Consider the following 13720-nt stretch of genomic DNA (forward strand, 5'->3'; position numbering starts at 1 on the left):
TGGGTTTAATTAAATTGCTTGCTTGCTGGGAGAAGTAGTATTCTTTAAGCACCAGCAAGAGGCAATACTACCTAATATGACAATGGCAAGTGCGTATATGCTGAAACAAAACAAAAATTATTCGCGGAGTCAAACGCGGAAAACCTCAGAAAGTATTACATCTTTTCCATCAGTTATTTAAGGTGCGTTTTCTTACGAATTAGCCAGTCTAATTCGTACTAATGGATAGCTGCTACCAATAAATTTAGACATCGTTAATGCGTTTTGAATAGTACTGTTCTCCTAGAAGCTACCGAGTCGCTACTAATAACGACTCGGTCGCTCATAATAGTGTTTGTAATAGGACGAATAATAGTATTTGTATTTGTTGCTAATTTATTTAAAGACTATGGAAATAGGTTTAACATGTAACTATTTGTATTTATTGTTTATATTATTTGGTGTATGTACATGCAGACATATATTTTTTATAATTTATACTACATTAGTTGAAAAGAAAACCAATATTAATTTAAAAAAATAACTGATAAATACATCATGTAGGTATGTATTTTTATTATATAGTAATAAGCTAAGTCGACAGAGTTAGAAATGAGGAGGTCCTTAGACACCTGAACCAAACAACAGACCTGGTCAATATAATAAAGAGACGCAAGCTGGAATACTTCGGTCACATTATGAGACAACCTATAAAATATAAACATTCACATCTGATCATTCAGGGAAAGATTTAAGGTAAACGTGGTTTTATGGAAAGATTTAAGGTAAAGAAGAATGGAAGCATTTACCACAGAAGATGACAAGCAAACAAGAAATAATGAATAGAGCTGGTAAGTTCTTTGTGATACAGTTTGATGAGTCTTTACGTTTAGGACATAAAAATGTAGATTTGTAATCCTACACTAAATTTGTATATTTTGCCACGTGACAGAGCCTTTGTTAGCAAAATAATTTGTAAAACGGCTTTGCACCTGAAAACTTTCAGTGCAACAAAGCCCCTGTGCCTCTTAAAAAAATCATATTCTGCGTAGGAATGCAAAAATACGTATCCTCTAACTTATGTTGTTTCATCTTCCCATTGCAGACGTATTCATTACGGAACATTTTATGCAAACAACAAGAAGCAAAAATAATTAGATCCACTGTTGATGGTTTTACATTAATCAGAAAAAAGAAAATTCGAAACACATTACAAAGCAAACCAAATGCATTTTCCGTAACCTGGCTAGCACGACAAGGTCTATAATTAAAAACTGCTTTGTTATTATCCTCCAATGTTTGTTTTTTGGATAGGGTTTCATAACATTTTTGTGAAGTTTAAAAGCATCATCGCCTAAAATAACGTGAGGCCGAATAATGTTTTTCGAATATGGAACTAATGTTAATAAAGGAAAATTAAAGTTGTCTTTATAAATTGCTTAGCCAAGTTCAGATTTCGCAAAAATTCCAGAATTTTCTTCTTTCCCGTAGAATTCAATATCCAAATCCATAAACTGATAATTAGCATCTACAATGGCCAACACTACAATGGAAAAATATTGTTTATAATAATTAAAGAAAACGGGATCCGCTTTCATCTGGACTTCATAGGTACATGTTTGCTATCTATGGCGCATGCAGCGCTGGAAAATGCCAAATTAACCAAAATTCTTCAGCCTTTTACTTTAACTTAAGTTCTTGTTTAGCAGAAGAGAAAATTTCAGCAGATTTCACCTTGTCACTTATACTTTTCAATATTATTGGCACAAATACGCTGATATAGCTGTGACTTATTTGAAACGCAAACGCCAAATATCTATATGACTCTCCAGTTGCAAGACACCTGTAATATAACCAAATAAATTCTTCTGTCTATTAATTACTACAGGCAGTTATCTAGAAAACTTTAAATGAATGCATTTTGAGTTGGATCATGCAAAAAACGATGGAAAAATATACGTGACAATCATTACAAACAAAGAAAGTAAGAGACTCAAATAACGGAAAGTTTTAGCCTCGAAAAGAGAAAAAGAAGTCCTTTATTAGAGCAGTTAAGTTTTTTAGAAGCGTTGGAACATGAACGATGGTAAGCAAAATATTTTTGCTTCATATTTAATGTCTAATATTGTATTATTGTCTTGTTCTCACCAGCAACACAAATGCAAAAATTGATCGTAGTCAGAAAATTTGTAGTGGTAACTCTAATGCTGAAGTTTTGCATGGGTCAATTAATTGGGAGTCTAGATAAACTGTTAAAGCAATTTATACTTACAATTTAAAGTGCATGGATGACGGTAACGAACGTCAAGCTTTTAAAAGGAAGAAAGATTTTAGCTCGGATATCCTCAAAGCACTTCAAAAAGTAGTGATCCATCAGACTGCTTAACTAAACAGATTACAGCGTCTCCTCCTCTGCAGTCTGCCGTTTCTGAAGATGAAATCAATTTACTTTTCAAGAGCTTTACAAAAGAAACTTTTCCAGCACTGTTAAAAGCCAAAACAAAGAGTAAGATTTTTCGAATTATTTCGGATGCAGAACTACAGTTACAGTTTCCCTGGATTTTCGACTTACTCTTATGATACTAGCCTTACTGGCACACCGCAGTCTTCTCGTTCTACTTCTACCTGGGTTCAACACAATGTTTCAACAATATCTAATACGTTTTACAGCACAGTGTTTCAACCACAGCACAAGTTGACTGAAATGCGTAAAAACTCCTTAAATTTTGTTTCACATTCGTTAAGATGTCTTTTTAATAAAATTGACTGGTATTCTTTTGCTTGCCTAGATTTAAAAATGTTTGATATTTTTGCCCTGCACTTTTAAAGTCTAAAAGACAAAGCGTCGCGTTTATATAATAAATATAATTTACATAACGAACGCCACTGTTATATTCGCCAGATTATTAATTTGTCAAAGTTAATTAGTTATATTTAATGTTATTAATTCACATAATTCAAGTAAGTGGTTACAAAGCTACGTTGTGTAAAATGTAAAATTAAGAAACATTATTTATTATATAACATTTAAATAATTTATAACTCTCGTAATAACAATCGAAACTTCAGACCCATTTAATTGGAGTGACAAATAATTCGAAACAGTTCGTGTAATATATATATATATATATATATATATATATATATATATATATATATATATATATATATATATATATATATATATATATATATATATATCTATATATATATATATATATATATTGTTATGATATGTAAAATCGAGAAAAATATTGGTTTGTTTAAAAATATTTCAAAATTCAAAAACATTAAAATAATTCAGATAAGCAGGATAATATCCAACAAACATTTCGGAGAAGGAAAGTTATTAAATCCTTGAATTACCTGTACCAAACAAAATGTAAGCTTTACATCAATCATTTCTTTGTTATACTTAAGTGACCCGCATAAGTTTAAGTGAAAGCCAAAGAATTGAACGGGGTTTTTCAAAATCCATTAATGCAGTGATTAAAGACAATAGAAGGGATTATAGAAAGAGGTTTTTGTTAGTTTTTAAGATTTATAGAAAAATATTATTTGTAAATAAGTTTTAGGAAATTTATAATTATAGGTAAAAATTTGTTTGTTATCGAAATGAAGAAATGGGGGAATTGTGACGAGTTGTGATTGGCGGAGATTGAAAAAGGTGGGATAAGTGTGTGGGAGAAAGTTTAGCGAGATTAAGGAGAGAGAAAAGATATAGTAGTTGGTTTTCCAAGTCTGTAAGAGGAACAGTGTTTGTTCTCTGGTGTGGTTCCCAAGAAGTAGCAAGCAGTAGTGTTGAATGTTAGTGAGTTTTTGTGGAGTTAGTGTATCCGACAGAAGCTTAAGCAGCAAAATATTGTAAGTCATATTTTCCTACTTATATTCCAAGAGTCACTGTTCAGGCCAACGAGAGATTCAGTTTATCGTAAAGAGAAGATATTCCAAGAGTCATTTTTCACTCGGGCCAACGAGAGATTCAGTTTATCGAGAGGAGAAAGGCTATCATAATTTGAATGATTGTTGCTTTTGAAGGAGATCATTAAGGACGATATACTTGCAACAATCTGTTGTAAGATTGCTGATTACATAGGGAGCGGTTGAGAGGAGATAATACAGTCTACAAGGAACAAGGATTTGGACCACTCATCATCAGAGAGAGATATTTTTTGTTGTTCTGAAGTTTTTTTTTTTCTTTTATTGATAACACAATTTTTACACGTAATTTAGAAAGGATATAAATATTTTGATTAGGAGAGTTAGAATAGTTTGGATTTTGAGTTTTCAATTAATATTGTTTGTACCATTAATTTTGATTGTTCACGTACGGAGAACAAAATTTTGAGAATCCTTATATGAGATTTGTTTATTGAAAACTTTTGAGTGTGAATTATTTCATTATTTTTTTTTAATATATAGTGTTAGATCATATGTGTTTTTTATTATTCCGGTATTCTCTGGACCTTACCTTTCACATGTAATAGCATAGATATTGAAGCACGAATTTTAACCCTGAGATAAAAGAATTAAAAATTGTGATAGAGTCATAATCACATCATTGAAATAATTTTAATTAATTAAAAAAATTTAATTAGCTAATTATTGCTTGGCGCACCAAGACTTTAAATATCACAATAATATATATATATATCATCATTCAATCTTCGCTTATCCACTGCTGGACATAGATCTCCCTCATAATTTTCCATCTATTTCGATCTTGTGCCTCTTGCATCCAATTCCTATGACAACGTTTTAGATCGTCAGTCCAACGTGTTGGTGGACGACCTCTACTTCGGTAGGCATCATCTCTTGGTCTCCATTCCAGTATCCGCTTTGTCCATCTATTATCTGTCATTCGAGCCACGTGACCTGCCCAGTTCCATTTTAGTGTTGCTACTCTCTCTGCTGCATCAGCCACTCCTGTTCTTTGTCGTAGCTGGCGATTTGGGATCTTGTCTCGTAGTGAAACGCCCAACATAGCACGCTCCATCGCCCTTTGACACACACGGATCTTTTGAACTGTTCTCCTTGTCATGGTCAACGTTTCGGCACCGTAAGTTAACACTGGCAAAACACACTGATTAAACGTTTTTCTTTTAAGGCATATTGGTATATCAGACGATTTGAAAATATGGTTCAGCTTGCCGAAGGCTGCCCAAGTCAGTCTTATACGACGGAGAAGCTCAACGGTTTGGTTATCTTTTCCTATGCGAATCTCATGACCTAGGTATTTATAGGCCATTACCTGGTCTATGGATCTTGTTCCTACGCATATATCTTCGCTGACTACAAGATTTGTCATCATCTGGGTTTTAGATATATTTATTTTCAATCCCCCTTCTAGCGAGGAAAGGTAGAGCTGATTTAAAAGTTCTTTGGCCTCATCTATCCTATCAGCTATTAGTACAATATCATCTGCAAACCTTAGATGGCTAAGCTTTTCTCCGTTGAACAGTTTCGGCTGTTCATTTCTTAATTTGTGGACGTTTTTTCTTCCAATGGACATGCTCTGTCTGAGTACTTTCAAGCTTTTGTTTTCTTCTGTTACTCTAGTTATTTCCATCGTATTGTATCGTCTCAGATCTTTTCTAACTTCCTTTTTAATTTTCTTATTCAAAATTCTTAGTTCATTTTGGTTATGATCCTGATTTTCCCTAAGTTTTCTTCTTTCCTCTAGAAGATGTTTTGTGTTGTGGCTTAATTTTTTGTTATTATTTTCAGGACGAGGACAGTATTTCTTTTCAGCTTCTTTCAATATTTGGGTAATATTATTGTTCATTTCATTGATGCTGATATTCTCTAAGTCGTGTGTATCCAAACTAGTCTTAATATTTTCTTCGTAAAGTGTTATATCTTCTGGGAACAGCCACCTTCCACTTTTCTTTTTGAGGATCATTTTTGTTCTTTTAACTTCAGTGTTAAAAGTGGTTTTTGCTCTAACTAATCTATGGTCGCTCCCTGTTGAAAATTTATTCAATACTGTTACATCCTGAACAATATCTTTCCGATTTGATATTATGATATTATGATATATATATATATATATATATATATATATATATATATATATATATATATATATATATATATATATATATATATATATATATATATATATAACCAAAAAATAATTTATAAATCTGTAGGAAATATTAGGTATACTGGTCTATAATAAAAATCTTTGTTTTTTTCTAAGACTCAATATTTCGCCATTTATTTTATAGCTTCATCAGGAGTAAACTGTAAAACAATTAGAAACATTACAAACAAATGATGTACAAATAGATTTAGAAAACACTCACAGAAATTAAAAGATTTTACAAATAAAACTAACATTGAAGTATGTAAACTTTTGAATGTCAAGATTAAACTGTTCTAATCACGTTCCCCAGAGCAATACGATAAAAAAATTATTTCAGATGTACAAATAAAAACAACAATAAAATAAAAGAAACGTTAGAAGAATGATATTTCTTTGATGAATTATTAAGGTTAGTTGTTATTGAGGTGAATTTTAGCTATTTTGAATGTTTATAAATTTTGTTCAATACATTACAATATATGTTACTTAACTGTCCAGTGTCTGTTTTATAATTTAAAGTGTTTTTATTTTTGTTTATGTGATACATCTCAAGAAATAATCTACTTTTGTAGTTATCAGTCTATGCCAAAATGTGAGCTTTGGTATAGTCAAGCATATGACCGGTATTTTCATAGTGCTCAACTACTGCACAAGTATGTTTTCCCAAGCGGCAATCACTTTTATGTTGTGTGATGCGTTGTTTTAGCCATTGTTATGTTTGGCCAATGTAGCTATTTTGACATCCTAGACACGGTATTTCATAAACTGCTATTACTTTTATATAGGGTTGGTACTGGGTCTTTGATTTTTGAAAATAGTTGTTTGTTGTTCATGATATTATATTTAGCCATACTAATATTAGGAACATTTTTAATATGGATATGACAGAATGAGTTAGACCATTAATAAAGGGGAGTTTTTTTATATTTGATTGATTTGTTGTTAGAATCATGGACCGGACAATCATAGAAATTACTGCTGTAAATCAGTTTTTTTTTAAATTTGTTTAGGATAGCCGTTGTTAAGGCTGTCCTAAATTATTGGTTATTGTTAAATTTTGTATAATATGTCCAGATTTTTTTGATGACAACTTTTTACAAAAATATCCCATTCCATTGATGGTTTCCAATATTTCCATTCTTTTGTTTACTTTTCTCATGACTTCGTTGTTTGTTACATACTCGGTCCATGATATCTTTAGGATTCTTTTATACACCCACAGATCAAATGCTTGCAACTTTTGAGTAGTCGACGCGTTATGTGTCCATGCTTCTATCCTGTAAAGCAGAGATATAACACCTTGTCAGCCTAACTCTCAAGTCTAATTTCAGTTCTCTTACACAAAGTACCTTTCTTATTTTATTGAAGTTTGTTCGTGCTTTCTCTATTCAAACTTTGATTTATTTGAAGTAACCGTTTGTGTGAATAATTACTGTGCTAAGATAATTGTAGTTTTCAACTTATTCTAAAGTTTTACCGTTAATTGTCAGATTTCCTACATTATTTTGGGTTTTTGATATCCTCATAAATTTAGTTTTCTTGATGTTTATTTATAATCCATATTCTTCTCCATACTTAACTTTCTTGTTTATGATCTTTTGGAGGTCTTGGAGGTTGTCTGCTATTATAATAGTATCGTCTGCATATCTAATGTTGTTAATTGGTGTTCCATTGACCTTTATTCCTGCTGTTTCTCCTCAAGAGCTCTTTTCATAATTTCTTCAGAGTATGCATTGAATAGTAGTGGTAACAAGACACACCCCTGTCACATTCTTTTTTTAATTTCAAACTCTTCTGATGTGTGTTCTTTAATGCGTATGTGTGCTTGCTGTTTATAATGTAGATTTGTTATAATTCGAAGGTTATTGTATATTGTTTTGCTTTGAGGGCGTCCATTAGCTCTTTGTGGTGGACTTTATCGAAAGCCTTGTTGTAATCTATGAAACAGACGTAGATATCTTGGTTCTCATCCAAGCACCCCTGGATTAGTACGTTGAATGCAAAGAGAGCTTCACGGGTACCTACTTCTCAACGGAATCTAAAATTGGGTTTCTTCAATATCTATATCAAGTATTTGGTAAATGCGTTTATGGATAATATTTAAAAACATTTTAAGTGTGTGAGACATCAGGTTTATGATGCGGTGGTCGGTTCATTCTCTAGCATTTTTCTTTTTTGGGAGACAAATAAATGTTGAAGTCAACCATTCATTGGGTATGTCACCCGACTGATAAATTTCATTAAAGAGCTTTAATAATACATCCATATACTCGTTTTCTATTATTTTAAGGATATGAATAGGCAGTTGATCTGGTCCCGGGCTTTTTCCGTTTCTGGTGTTCTTTAGTGCACACAATATTTCTTCCTTTATAATTTCTATACTTGTTTCTCTTTCCTTGAAAGATCTGTCTTGTAGGTTTTCTCTTTCGTCGTTGAAGAGCTCTTCCATATATTATTTCCATCGTTTTAGCTTTTCGCCAGTCGTTATCATATTATTTCCATTTTGATCTAAAAGAGTTGTGTTGTGGTTTCTTTTTTGCAGTCCTGCCATTTCTTTAACCTTTTTATGTAGGTTAAATAGGTCGTATTTGTTCTGGAGATCTTCTATCTCTTTTCAGGGCTTCCGATATCTCAGCCTCCCGAGCCCCAAGACGCTACTGCAGTGATCACTAACCAGTACATTACTGTTACTGGGAACAGATTACGGTTCATTTATACTGTCGATGGTAACGTGGTTTCGGTAGAGGTTGGCGTGGGGATTAGCATGGCGAAGGACGAGAGGATTGGCGCGGGGGTTGGCGCGAACAGATCTTATAGTAGAATTTTGATTGGCGGGTGAAGCGGAGCGGACGATACTTTCTTTATAAGATGTCTCCATGTCGAAGGTAACCGTATGCCGTCATATCTTTTATTGGGGCAATTCGGCCTTTTTTTAATTTCTATGACTTTTCGGATAATTCTTGAGGTGTTTATGGTTTCGGTGTTTTCTAAATCAATTTTGTGACCTTTATGAAGATGGTGTTGACCTAGAGCTGAAATTGAATCCTGAATTACGAACATAAATGGAATGTTCATAAGTCCTATTTTGGATTCTACGATTTGTTTGGCCTATATAAGATCGGGGACAGCCAGCACAAAAAATTTTATAAACTTCGTGTTGTTCATTTGGAATTTGTCTTTGATTAATCGGACAAGAGATAAAAGTTTTTGTTGGGTAGTGAACATTGTCTCTATTCCTCTTGATTTAAGAATTTTGTCTATTTTGCCAGTCTTTAAGATTAAGTCTCTGTGGATCCTCTTATTGATGTGATTTTCACGGAAACCGTTTTGGATGGGGGCTTGTTTTAAACTGGAGAGCTCAGCAGGTCTACTTGCATCATCGCAAAGGCGTATTGATCTGGAGACAAGGGTATTAATGACTAAATTAATTTGTGAATGTAGATGATGAGAGTTGGCATGCAATTAACGATTGGTACGCATGCATGAAAGTAGCAATGATGGCAAACAAAAAAAAGGTAGATTAACCGGAAAATAATATGCAAATATTTTTTAGCATTTACCAAATGATTTAATAATAAATCAATGAGTGAGTAATACATTTTTATATTCTTCATATATTTTTGACTCGCTACCAATTTCTTCTTGACAATAAAATTTACATGCTATTATAAGAAAAATTTTAATGGAATCACCCTCCTTCAAATGCCTTCCATTTAGAACTCAATATTTGACCCTAAACAGCTAAACTAAACTTTACAGCGTGTTTTCAATAAAGCTATAATTCTCTACCAGTTTATACTACACAAAAAGTGTTAACCATATCGTATCAACTATTGTCTGCTTTTTGATTGATACAACATACAGTAGCATAAAAGAACAACTATTCTGACCTAATCCCTTTATCCCCCTGCCATAAATTGTGTTTTATTTAAAATATTTTTAGGGTTGTCGCTGGTAACATTTTTATTCATTGGCCCGACCATAGAAAAACCAACAATATAATACGTGGATTTCTCACCCCTATTTACGTGCAGCTAAGATAAACATTATGGCGTTGAAATTCACCACACTTTTTAAAACGTATATTGAAACTTACGTATTTTTAATGTGTATAAAAATTTAAAAAAGACTTTTCTACTCCAAATATACCATTTTTTCATTTCAAAACTACTTACATGACTCAATTACAGAACACATAGATAAAAAAGTAGAGTAAAATAAACTTAAAAACGATATATTACAAAGGTCTAAATATGACACTACAAATACGGTAATTCCAAAGTCCCCTTTCTCAAGTAACGAAAGCTCGTGCTTTCTCCTGTTGTGTGAGTTTCTTTCAACCCATATTTTTCACTTCAATTTAGAATTTAACGATCCCAAACTTTACTGAGCAAATATCCCCTCTCCCCTTAAATGCTATTTTTCTTCGAATTTGGTGATTTATTTGGCAATGTAAACATTTTTTTGCCGGCACTGTACCTTCCTTTCCGTGACCTAATTCTAGTAATGTCTTAAACAAATGTCCTGATGACTCCTTGGACGAGAAGCGAGTATCCCTGTTTTTCCTGATTAGTGTTTTCTGCTCCAATATTTTCTCTTTTGTTTGATGCATTTATAGAATTTTTTTGAGGTTTTTCAAATCTAATAGATACACTTTCAGCACTAGCTATTATTTGTAAAGATATACTCTTTTTTATTTTAGTATTAATTATATTAGAATGTTGATAATGTTGAATAGTAATTTTTCATTTATTATTTCTCAATATATATATATGGCTAAATAGCTAAGTACTAAAGCCACAAAAAAAAAAGAAAGTGTTTATTACGATCTTTAAATAGTTTTAATTTTTTATTGTGTTAGACACTCTTTGACAATATGACACATATCGACACCAAAATAAGATAGCAAAAATTACGATGAAACATCCAAAATTCAAATAATAATAAGAAATACACAATAAGAAAATGAGAAGAAACAAACAAATAGTTACAAACAGCAAGAAGAAAGTTGACTTCTAAAAAAGAAGTATAAGAAAAAGCTCAAATAATATAGAGTTGAAAATATTCAGACAAGAAGGTAGTAGAGTGAGATGAGTCAATGTAATTCCACAATTGAAATAAATATTGATATGATCCAAAATAGAACCATATCTTCTTCTTCTTACGGTGTCAATCCGTTCCTGATGTTGGTGATCAGCATAACTATCCTAACTCTACTTGCAGCTATTCGGATTAGTCTGGTTGTAGACGTATTGATCCACTTCCTTAGGTTTTGAAACCAAGATATTCATCTTCTCCCTGGTCCTCTCTTTTTCCAAATACCTTGCCCTGAAGAATGAGTTGCAATAGCACACGATCCTTCCATAAAATTTGTTAGATGCGCTTGTAACACCACATCTCGAAGGCCTCGAGCTTTCCTAAAGAAGCTTCTAAGAGCGGGCATGCGTCTACTTCGTACAATAATGTAGAAAATACGTATCGTCCGATCATAGAGATTTTGGTACTAAATGGTAAATCGTGACTTTTAAAAAGAGACTTCATCTTTACGAACGCTGCTCTTGCTTTCCCTATGCGTTGTTTTATTTTAGTAGTTTGACTGTTTATGTTAGTACCAAGGCATGTGTAGCTCTTTACCCTGTTAATTTGCTGTTGGTTTACTAAACGACGTGTATTTAATATTTCGCGCTTACTAACTACCATGTACTTTGGTATGTTCGTATTGAGATCCGGCTCAGATCCATATGACAAAGGAAATTGCAACTTGTTTGGAATATTTTATCAATTTAAACTTTAGTTTTTGAACAAAACTATGTTTTTGTATCTTCTACTTTTATTTTCATCATTACCTACATATAAATTAGTTGCATTCTTTTAGTTTGTCTATAAACTAAACTCAGACATACTTCCTCATTCGCTTAATCTGACTATAAATACAATTGTTATGTTTGCTGTATTATAGACGATTGTACCCCACCTTTCAAAGAAACTGATATTGTTGAAGATAAAGTAATAATTAATATAGAACAGCTCGATATTTATTTTAAGCAAGATCAAACTATTCAAAGTAAACAAGAAAACATAGTCCAAGATACAACTAATGATGACGGGTCTATACGTTGTGAATCAGAAATATATACGGCTAAAGTTGTTATAGATTATTGTAATGCTAGTTTTGTACGTGGCGAACAAGGATTTCATTCTGATGAATTTGTTTTAATTTCACAAGGAATTTACTACAAAGTGCAAGAAAAGGATGACACCCATAATGCTGAATAAGAAATGCTTGTTATCCTTTCTAGGTCCTAAGGTTTTTGAAGTCTTTTTAAAACATTAAAAAAACAGGTTTATCATAATCCAGATATGAGAGGAAAAGCTTTTGCAACCAATCGCATACCAAAACACGAAATTAATGATCACATATTTAGCTTTCATCCTGAATTGCTCATTATTGCAGGGAACATGCTTCTGATCGATTGTACCTACCGAGCGACATTAACTTTCATGTATCAAGGTTTCAAGAACATATCATCACTTTCCAGTATCGTACTACATATTCCGCTGTGAATTTAAGCTAAAAAACGAAAATACGAAACGTGTAAAAGTTTTAAGCTACATGGACATTCCGAGAAAAACTTTCAAGAAAGATTGAGAAACTGTTGTGCACGGATAAACATATAAATACAGCTGATGAATAGACAATTTTACCAAAATCAGAACTCCAACTCTGAAAAGTTGGAGGTTAACAACACACCATGAAAGTTTTGTTCCATTAGGAAGTCAAAGTATGTCAAAACCGTTTGCCATTGTATGGCATAAGGCAATCTTGTTAATAATTGAAAAAAGGTGAATCTTGTTAGCACTGTTTAAGCTTTTTTTAAATTTTATGAATTTGCTAAGAAAATAGTTATCTGACTTGATAACTGTTCCAATCAAAATGAAAACTGACGTTTGTACAGTTTTCTTGTAATGATTGTAAATTCTGCTGAAATTAATGCTGAGACCATCACCCTTAACTACTTTGAAGCTGGTGTTGCGTAAAAACAATATTTAATATTTTTATTTTATTTTATATCATATCAGTTTATATCACAATGTATATTAGTTTAGATTTATAAAATTCCTTTGTACCATCTAATAATCTGTACGGCGCCGATAGCTTGCATTCAAATAACTTTCTAGACATAAGCTTCTAAAATCGTCAAAGAATTATAACAATGAAGGGATTAATGATTTCCAAATTATCGGTTTGAGTCATTCAAAAATTCCCAAAATTAACGAAACTTGAAAAATACCCTTCTCAGATAATTAATTTTACTAATGAAAGGAAAGTCGAAGGTATTTTAAATGTAAACATAACCTTTAGATACGTCAGGGGGAGATTTCTGAATGTTAAGAAACGATTACGAGCCGAGTGATTGAAATCATTTTTGCATGAGTTCGAATCCAGCATTGGAGGAGCGCTAGGCTCCTGTCCGCCGTATCCGCACCTCAGAAGGTTTAACACAGTCGATATATTAATAAGTTTATTCAGTTCGTGTCAATATTTTATCCCCGACAAGTTATCTAGTTTTGCACATAAATTCAAACTAAATTTCTTAAATCAGCTATCGTAAGCAAGTTATCGGCGTCCAAAATACGTTGTTGTAATAATTG

At 32.3% G+C, this 13720-nt stretch overlaps 1 pseudogene; it reads right to left on the reverse strand.

The window, feature by feature from the left end:
- Nucleotides 1-902: 902 nt before the first annotated feature.
- LOC140438624 (uncharacterized) lies at nucleotides 903-8945 on the reverse strand (annotated as a pseudogene).
- Between the last annotated feature and the right edge of the window lie 4775 nt (nucleotides 8946-13720).

This window comes from Diabrotica undecimpunctata, chromosome 4, assembly GCF_040954645.1.
Source record: "Diabrotica undecimpunctata isolate CICGRU chromosome 4, icDiaUnde3, whole genome shotgun sequence".
NCBI lineage: Eukaryota > Metazoa > Arthropoda > Insecta > Coleoptera > Chrysomelidae > Diabrotica > Diabrotica undecimpunctata.